Raw genomic sequence first — 9,804 nt, 5'->3', positions numbered from 1 at the left:
AGGCCCAAATATGAGCAGGGAAGAAAAAATAAAAAAGAGAAAATAACCCGCTCCACCCATGAATCTGATCTGAGCGCATGCAGCGCCGCCCTAAAATTAAGAAAGGCTTCCTTAGAATAGCGGGCCGGGGGCCAACCATCTGCATCGGGGGTCCTCAGCTGAAATAACAACACTTTTATATTGGAATTAAATGAGATTTTTAAATTTGAGGTGAATTATAGGAGGTTACGAGTGATTTTGACTTAAAATATTGGTTTAAAATTGCTTTATAAATTAATCAAATTAAGTTTGATTGAGTTGTAATCAGCATTAAACATGTTGATCATGTATTTTTTTAAATGTAGGTTGAATGCATTATTATATATATATATATATCACTCAAATGTCTTGCAATAATAATATGCAAAATAGCTTAAATAATATATATATATATATATATATATATATATATATATATATATATATTTTTAATATATATATATATATATATATATATATATATATATATATATATATATATATATATATATATATATATATATTAATATATGAATGTTAAGTATTTTGTAAAATATACTAATATGAAGTGTTTATATTAAACATATTTTTTACTAAATATTTTTTACTACACTGTAAAAAAGTTGAATTAAATTAATCTTATGATCCATTTTTTACCTAAAATACTATAAAAGCTTTTATAACCTAAGTTGAATTATGATCAACATAAAACACATGGCGTTCTGATCACATTTATTGATCTGTTCAGATTATTGAAGTGTTCAGATTTGCACCAAGAAACACTATTTATTTATTTATTTATTTATTTATTCATTTATTTATTTATTTATTTATTTATTCATTTATTTATTTATTCATTTATTTATTTATTTATTTATTTATTTATTTATTTATTGTTATATACTGTTTCTAGTATACTATATTTACTGTGACCTTTTATGTGAAGCTGCTTTGACACAATCTACATTGTATAAGCGCTTTACAAATAAAGGGGAATTGAATTGAATTGAATTGAAGGTGAACTATATAGTGTTTCACCACTGTAAAAAAATTAAATTGACGTTGAATCTTAAGATTAATTTAAACCTATATTGCATTGTTATGAATATGATTAACTTAGTTTAATAAGTATATATAATTTGCATTAAAGACATATGTTGTCTTATCATAGATGTATTACAGTGTACTTTACTGTTTTTGCATTTTTTATTGGATATTATAAGCACGTGAAATGACTTGATCCATTTTGATTATTTAACAATTATAGATTTCACAATTAATCTCGCAGTCTGCGTAGAAGCACAGATTGATCTTTAATTGTGAATGATTTCTGACTGGTGTTGTTTAAAGTTACTTTATAAAGTTATTTATAATTTTGTTAAGTTTTAAGGGAAGTAATGCATGTTATTATTGTGTATTTTTTTCATTTATTCATTCATTTTCCATCAGCTTAGTCACTTAATTTTTTAGGGGTCGCCACAGCGAAATGAACCGACAACTTATCCAGCACATGTTTTACAATCTTATTTTATTCATAATTTATTTAATAATTGATCATTATATAACTTAAGCCCAGACAAGATGAAAATAAAAAATCACACACAAAAAACAAACATTCATTTTACTTAAAAAGTAACACATTTAGTTATTTTAAAGTGACTCAAAATTGTAATTTATAACTTTTTTTAAAACTTAAAGTAACTAAATGTGTTGTTTGGTAGTTTTTAAGTAAAGGAGTGTACTGTATGTTATCTGTGTATATTTTATTTATCACTTTCTCATTTCGGCTAGTCTTAAAACTGTAATATATAACTTTTAAAAGTAACTTTTTATGTTAAATTAGTTACTTAGTTACTTTTTGAAGAAAGTAGTGCATTTTTATGTGCATTTATATTTTGCCTGTGTTTAAAATTGTAATATATTATTTTTAAAAATAAATGTTAGCTATACATTGCAATGAAAGTAATGTATCTTGTAAATCTGCACTGTGCTTAAAATGATAATATGTTCATTTTAAAATAAGCTTTTTTTTTAGATAACTAAATGTGTTACGTAGTTACATTTTAAGGAAAGTAATGCACGTTTTATTTGCCTTCTGTCATCTCGGCTGGGTTTAAGATTTTAATAAATAACTAAATAACGTAATTTTTTAAAAACAACCAAAAAAAAGTTACTAAATATGTTAATTAGTTACGTTTTAATGAAAGGAAAGTATGTCATGTGTGTCTTTTGAATCTTTTCCAGTGTAATACATTATTTTTAAAGGTAACTTTTTTCCTTTTTTCAACTAAATGCAGGGTGTCCGCAGGGTCTTAAAAGGCCTTAAAATGTCTCAAATTTCAAATCTAAAATTTTAGGCCTTTAAGAGTCTTAAATTCACAGAAAGAATGTCTTGTAGGTCTTAAATCATTTTAAATGGCTCTTCATTTTCCCATGCCCATGTTTATATTAAACATATTTTAATTAAATTAATCCTATGATCCATTTTTTACCTAAAATACTATAAAAGCTTTTATAACCTAAGTTGAATTATGATCAACATAAAACACATGGCGTTCTGATCACATTCATTGTGTATTTATTTGAAGTGTTCAGATTTACACCAAGAAACACTATTTATTTATTTATTTATTTATTTATCTATTTATTTATCTATTTATCTATCTATTTATTTATGTATTTATTTATTTATTCATTTAATTATTTATTTATTTATTTATTTATTTACCTATTTATTTATTTATTCATTTAATTATTTATTTATTTATGTATGTATGTATTTATTTATTTATTTATTCATTTAATTATTTATTTATTTATTTATTTACCTATTTATTTATTTATTTATCTATTTATTTATTTATTTATTTATTTATTCATTTAATTATTTATTTATTTATTTATTTATTCATTTAATTATTTATTTATTTATTTATTTATTTATTTATTTATTTATTTATTTATCTATTTATTTATTTATTTATTCATTTAATTATTTATTTATTTATTTATTTTTATTATTTATTCATTTAATTATTTATTTATTCATTCATTCATTAATTAATTAATTAATTTATTTATTTATTTATTTATTTATTTATTTATTTATTTATTGTTATATACTGTTTCTAGTATACTATATAGTGTTTCACCACTGTAAAAAATTTAAATTGACGTTGAATCTTAAGATTAATTTAAAGCTAAATTGCATTGTTATGAATATGATTAAGAGTACTGAAACTCACTGAAAGAATGTCTTGTAGGTCTTAAATCATTTTAAACGGCTCTTCATTTCCCCATGTCCATGTAAATTTATTTATATTTAGTTTATTATAAGTTTCTCAAACTTCTCCTTCTAGATTTCTAAAACTTCTCGATTTTCTTTAAAGAAAAGAATGCTTGTTTTGACTCGTTATTTAAGATAATAAATAACCCCTTTTTTTTTTTTTTTGATAGCGCAAGTAATACGATTTTCAGTCCGCTGGCCCAACCAGGCCATAAGAAAAAAACTCCTTATCATTTAGCCCTGTTTATGTCTGAAATTTAATTCATAAAGGTGTTAAAAGCCTTACATTTGACTTTGTGAAACCTGCAGAATTCCTGTAATTGTGTTTCATTTTAATGAAAGTGTTGCGTGTTTAATTTGCATTGTTGTTTCATCTTGGCTGAGCTTAAAATTATAATATATATAACTTTTTAAAAGAAACAAAACCCTTATCAAAAAATTAACCAAATATAGTTTCTTTTTAAGGAAAGGAATGCATGTTATGTGTGTGTGGGGTTTTTTAAATGTAAGATTGTACATACACACACACACACACACACACACACACACACACACACACAGCATGAGATTTACTAGGCAATAGTCAGCAGTCTCTTGATATAATTCTGATTATTCAGCTTTTTGTCAACACAGGCTGAAGCCTAAAGATGTCACCAGGGTTTGCGGACTCTAGTTTTAGTAACATCTCCAAGGCTGCGTCTGTCTCTCCAGGAGGAATACTGTATATGTCAATGGGCCAATGCACTGGCATGTGGACCCGAACCCTAAATGTGCTTAACAGCTGAGGGGTAACAGCGGCGTGGCCCCTCCTCCTCAGCCACGCTCTGATTGGCCCGAGCTGCAGTAGTAGCTCCGCTCTGATTGGCTCAGCTCTCTCCTTGTAGGGTCATGCTTCTCGTCAGGTGTTACGAACGTGAGTGTGTGATCCTCAGCACCCCATTAGGAAATCCTCCTTACTATGGTAACATATGGACGTCTGCGAGCCACGTTTGTGCACGCAAATCAACTTTCTGAGACACATTTCCAAACTGGTCCATGCCACACACACACACACACACACACCCGTGAACCAGAATAGAACTGAACAGATATCTCTACTGGGCCTTTAGTATTTACTGACACAAACTAAGAATGGACAGTGCATTTATTACTGTTGTGTGCTGTTGTGATTATATCTTTAATTAATTAATTTATTTATTTATTTATTCATTCATCTTTGGTAATATTAGTTAATTAAAATACAGTTTTTCATTGTTAGTTCTTGTTCAAATCTTTGATAGGGTTTACAATAAGATTACATTAGTTATTGAATTGACTATGAAAAGTACATTATTACAGTATCTTAGTTTAATTTAATTCAATTTAATTATTTTATTATTTATTTTATTTGTTTTATTCTATTTTATTTTATTTATTTTATCTATTTTATTTCATTCTATTTTATTTTGTTTTATTTTATTTATTTTATTCTATTTTATTTTGTTTTATTCTATTTATTTTATTCAATTTATTTTATTTTATTTATTTTATTCTATTTATTTTATTTTATTTATTTTATTCTATTTTATTTTATTTTATACTATTTTATTCTATTTTATTTATTTATTTTATTTATTTTATTTATTTTATTTATTTTATTTATTTTATTTATTTTATTTATATTATTATATTTTATTTTATTTATTTTATTATGTTTATTTTATTTATTGTAATATATTTTATTTATTGTAATATATTTTATTATATTTATTTATTTTATTATATTTTATTATATATTTTTTATTCTATTTATTTCATTTAATTTGTTTGTTTATTTTATTTATTTTATTCATTCATTCATTGTTAGTTCATGTTAACTCCCAGTGCATTAACCAATGTAAACAAGCAAAGTTTTGGACTTTAATAATGCCTTCGTAAATGTTGAACTATGATTAATAAATGCTAGAATTTTTCATTCCTAATGTTTATAAGGTATCATTAACTCAAAAATTAATAGACAAATGAATAACAAAGAAATTCAGAATAAAAAATATTAGTAACAGTAGAAGATAAGAATATAACTTTATTGGACACTGTTTACAGTAAGGTTACATTAGTTATTGCATTTATGAAAAGTACATTTATTACAGTATTTTAGTTTAATTTTGTTTTTAATTTAATTTAATTTTAGTTTTGTTCTTATTAACGTCCAGTGCATTAACTAATGTTAACAAGCACAAGTTTAGATGTTAAAAATGCATTAGTAAAGGTTGAACTATGATAAATAAATGCTGGTATTTTTTAATTCTTCATGTTACTAAATATGGGCGGCACGGTGGCTCAGTGGTTAGCACTGTGGCCTCATAGCAAGAAGATCACTGGTTTGAGTCAGGGCTGGGCCAGTTGCCATTTCTGAGTTTGCATGTTCTCCCCATGTTGGCGTGGGTTTCCTACAGGTGCTCCGGTTTCCCCCACAGTCCAAAGACATGCGCAATAGAGGAGCTGATGAACTAAACTGGCCGTAGTGTATGAGTGTGTGTGTGTGAATGAGTGTGTATGAGTGTTTCACAGTACTGGGTTGCAGCTGGAAGGGCATCCGCTGTGTAAAACATATGCTGGAATAGTTGGTGGTTCATTCCGCTGTGGCGACTCCTGATTAATAAAGGGACTAAGCTGAAGGAAAATGAATGAATGAATATGAACATCATATGATATATTTATTGTTTTTTTTATCTATTGTGCTATTAAGCTACAACAAATATATAAAACACAAACACAGAACTCATCAAAGTACAGTAAAATCTACAAAATACAACAATAAACAGTTAAAATATAAACAAAATACAGTATATAATTATATAACACATAATGTAATACAACCTGATATATGAAGTTAATATATTTATATATACAATTTCTTAGTATTTATTGTACACGGAACATTTTATTAATGCTTTAAAATGTGTTTATTTTAATTAAACACAATTTAATTTAATTATTTACACTTATTTCATTAGTTAAACTTATAATATTATTTAAGCAACTTATTCCCTTATTTATCAGGGGTCGCCACAGTGGAATGAACCACCAACTGTTCCAGCATATGTTTTACACAGCGGATGCCCTTCCAGCTGCAGCCCAGTACTGGGAAACACCCATACACATTCATTCACTTTCATCAAGTTTATCAATTCCCCTATAGCGCATGTGTTTGGACTGTAGGGGAAACCGGAGCACCCGGAGGAAACCCACACCAACACAAGGAGAACATGCAAACTCTACATGGAAACGCCAACTGGTGCAGCCGGGACTCGAACCAGAGACCTTCTTGCTGTGAGACAACAGTACTAGCCACTGTGCCACTATTTTTATCTTAGATTTACTTTTTCATTCTGATTTTATTTGTATTGATATATTATCTATCGAGTTGCCTATATTAATCTCTGAATGGTGTTTTGGTCACAGTTTAAGATAATGACCCATTAGTTTTTTGGTATTACTTTATAATAAGGTTTCATTTGTTCATGTATTTACTATTCTGAACAGTACATTTATTGTGTTTGTTCGTCTTTGTTAATGTTATTTAATACAGTTGTTCGTTGTTAACTCACAGTAATATTAACAAGCACAACTTTAGATTTATAAATGTTAAACTGTGATTAATAAATGCTATAGCGTTATTCACTCTTAGTTCATCAATGCATAAACTAATGGACATTCAATATAAAGTATGCCCATAATGTGTTATATTTGTAGCTGTCCTGGTGTGATGGAGGGCAACTGATCTGGGGTTCTACATCTCAGTTGGTTATTAAGGGTAATGAAGGTGTTTTGAAGGGTTTTGAAGGGGTATGGAGTTGTTTTGAAGGTTTATAGAGGTGGTATGGAGGGGTTATATATGTTATGGAGAGTTGTGGAGGTGTTCTGTAGGTGTTATAGAGGGTTAGGAAGGGTGATGGAGATATGAATGATTATGGAGGGTTAAAGAGGGTTATGAATGGTTATAGAGGCGTTATGAAGGGTTATGTATATGTTATGGAGGTGTTATGGAGGGTTATATGTGTATTATGGAGGGATATGAAGGGTTATGGAGGTGTTAGGAGGTGTTACGGAGGGTTTTGGATATGTTATGGAGGGTTGTTGTGAAGGCGATATAGAGGGTTACGGAGGTATTATAGAGGGTTATGAAGTTGTTACGGGGGTTATAAAGGATTATGCAGGGTTTTGAAGGGTTATGGAGGTATTCTGAAGTGTTATAAGGATGTTATAGAAAGTTCTAAAGGGTTTATGGAGGTGTAATGGATGGTTAGAAAGGGTTATGGGGGGTATGAAGTGTTATACAAGGTTATAGAGGGTAATGGAGGTGTTATGGAGGGTCATAGACGGTTATGGATGGTTATGAAGGGCTATACAGAGTTATGGAGGTGTTATGGAGGATTATTGAGGTATTATGGATAGTTATGAAAGATTATGAATGTGTTATGAAGGATTATAGAGAGTTATGGAGGTATTATGAAGGGTTATGGAAGATTAAAGAGGGTTATGGGGTGTTATGAATGATTATGAAGGGTTATGGATGTGTTATAGAGGGTTATGAAGGGTTATAGAGATGTTATGAAGCTGGTTATGTAGAAGATTAAGATGGTTATGAAGGGTTATAGATGGCGATGAAGGGATATGAATGGGTTTTACGTTTTTTAGAGGGTTATAGAGGCTTATAGAGGGTAAAGAATCTGTTTCGGAGGTGTTATGGATGGTTATGAAGGGGTATGGAGGTGTTTTGGAGGGTTATGAAGGGTTGTGGAGGTGTTTTGGATTGTTATGAAGGGTTATGGAGTAGTTTTGGAGGTTTATTAAGGGTTATGGATGTGTTTTGGAGGCTTATGAAGCATATGAAGGGTTATGGAGGTGTTTTGGAGGGCTATGAATGGTCATTGAGGGTTAGAGAGGTGTTATGGAGTGTTATGAAGGGTTACAGGGGTTCATTCCTCCTCCACATACTCCACTGCTTGAGGGTTTGAATATTAATAGCTGTTCTGCTCTGTCTGCAAATGAAGAAAGCATTCAGGATTCCAGAGCACTGCAATGATGAGCAAATCAAACAGCGCTGAATTAATAATGCACATGTCATATCAGCAGAAAAATCATTCACTTTATTATCATAAAACCAGCAGTAAAACAGTTCCCGTACAGTTTTACGGTTAGCTGATTAATGTGTGCATCATATTACAAACCAGTCACAAATAGCAGAGTGAATCTCCAGCTCGTGCATGCTGGGAAATTACTCCTCATGGCTCATACATTTATTCATATGTCATGTTATTCATTTCTGGAAATTATCTTAATAACTTTATTAAAATAAAAGTAAAATATTGTAATAATTATTAATATTCATTTTAATAAATTAATTATTTAGAAATGTCTTCATTTTAATTCTAAACCATCAATAATACAATGTTTCCCTGCCCCCCCCCCCCCCAAAAAAAAATACATTTTATTTACACAAGTATATAAAATGAAAAGGATAAATATATTAATATTTTAATATAATATATCCATTTTAATTCTAAATCATGAATAATATATTGTCTTCTTGCCAGAATTTTTATTTAGAGATAAATATCAAATGAAAAGGATAAATAATAGTCAATATTTTTATTCATTTTAATAAATTAATCATTTTTTAAATTTCTTAATTTTGATTCTAAACCGTCTTGCCAGAAAAAATAAATAAATTACTGATTTAAAAGATTTCTGTGCACCCATATAACACATAACATATAATATTACAAATATACCTTCTTCTGTCAGAGTAAAGGTTATGAATGCGTTTAATGTTTGCTTTTATTTAATGCATATTTATTTTAAGTATAAAATAAGAATAAATAACATGATTTTAGTTATTCTACATACACCAATACATTCAAAACCTTGAGTTATGGTTCATTCTTTGTTAATTATAAATGCTAAAAATTTATAGATTTAATTTTAAACCATGGGGCGGGACGGTGGCTCAGTGGTTAGCACTGTGGCCTCACAGCAAGAAGGTTGCTGGTTCAAGTCCAGGCTGGGTCAGTTGGCATTTCCATGTGGAGTTTGCATGTTCTCCCTGTGTTGGTTTCCTCCGGGTGCTCCGGTTTCCCCCACAATCCAAACACATGCGCTATAGGGGAATTGATCAACTATATTGGCCGTAGTGTATGAGTGTGTATGGGTGTTTCCCAGTACTGGGTTGCAGCTGGAAGGGCATCCGCTGTGTAAAACATATGCTGGAATAGTTGTTGGTTCATTCCGCTGTGGCGACTCCTGATTAATAAAGGGACTAAGCTGAAGGAAAATGAATGAATGAATATGAACATCATATGATATATTTATTGTTTTTAGTATCTATTGTGCTATTAAGCTACAACAAATATATAAAACACAAACACAGAACTCATCAAAGTACAGTAAAATCTACAAAATACAATAATAAACAGTTAAAATATAAACAAAATACAGTATATACTTATATAACACAT

This window comes from Danio aesculapii, chromosome 17 (assembly GCF_903798145.1).
Source record: "Danio aesculapii chromosome 17, fDanAes4.1, whole genome shotgun sequence".
Taxonomy (NCBI): domain Eukaryota; kingdom Metazoa; phylum Chordata; class Actinopteri; order Cypriniformes; family Danionidae; genus Danio; species Danio aesculapii.
The sequence above is the reverse complement of the archived record's forward strand: the minus strand, read 5'-3'. Positions refer to the sequence as shown.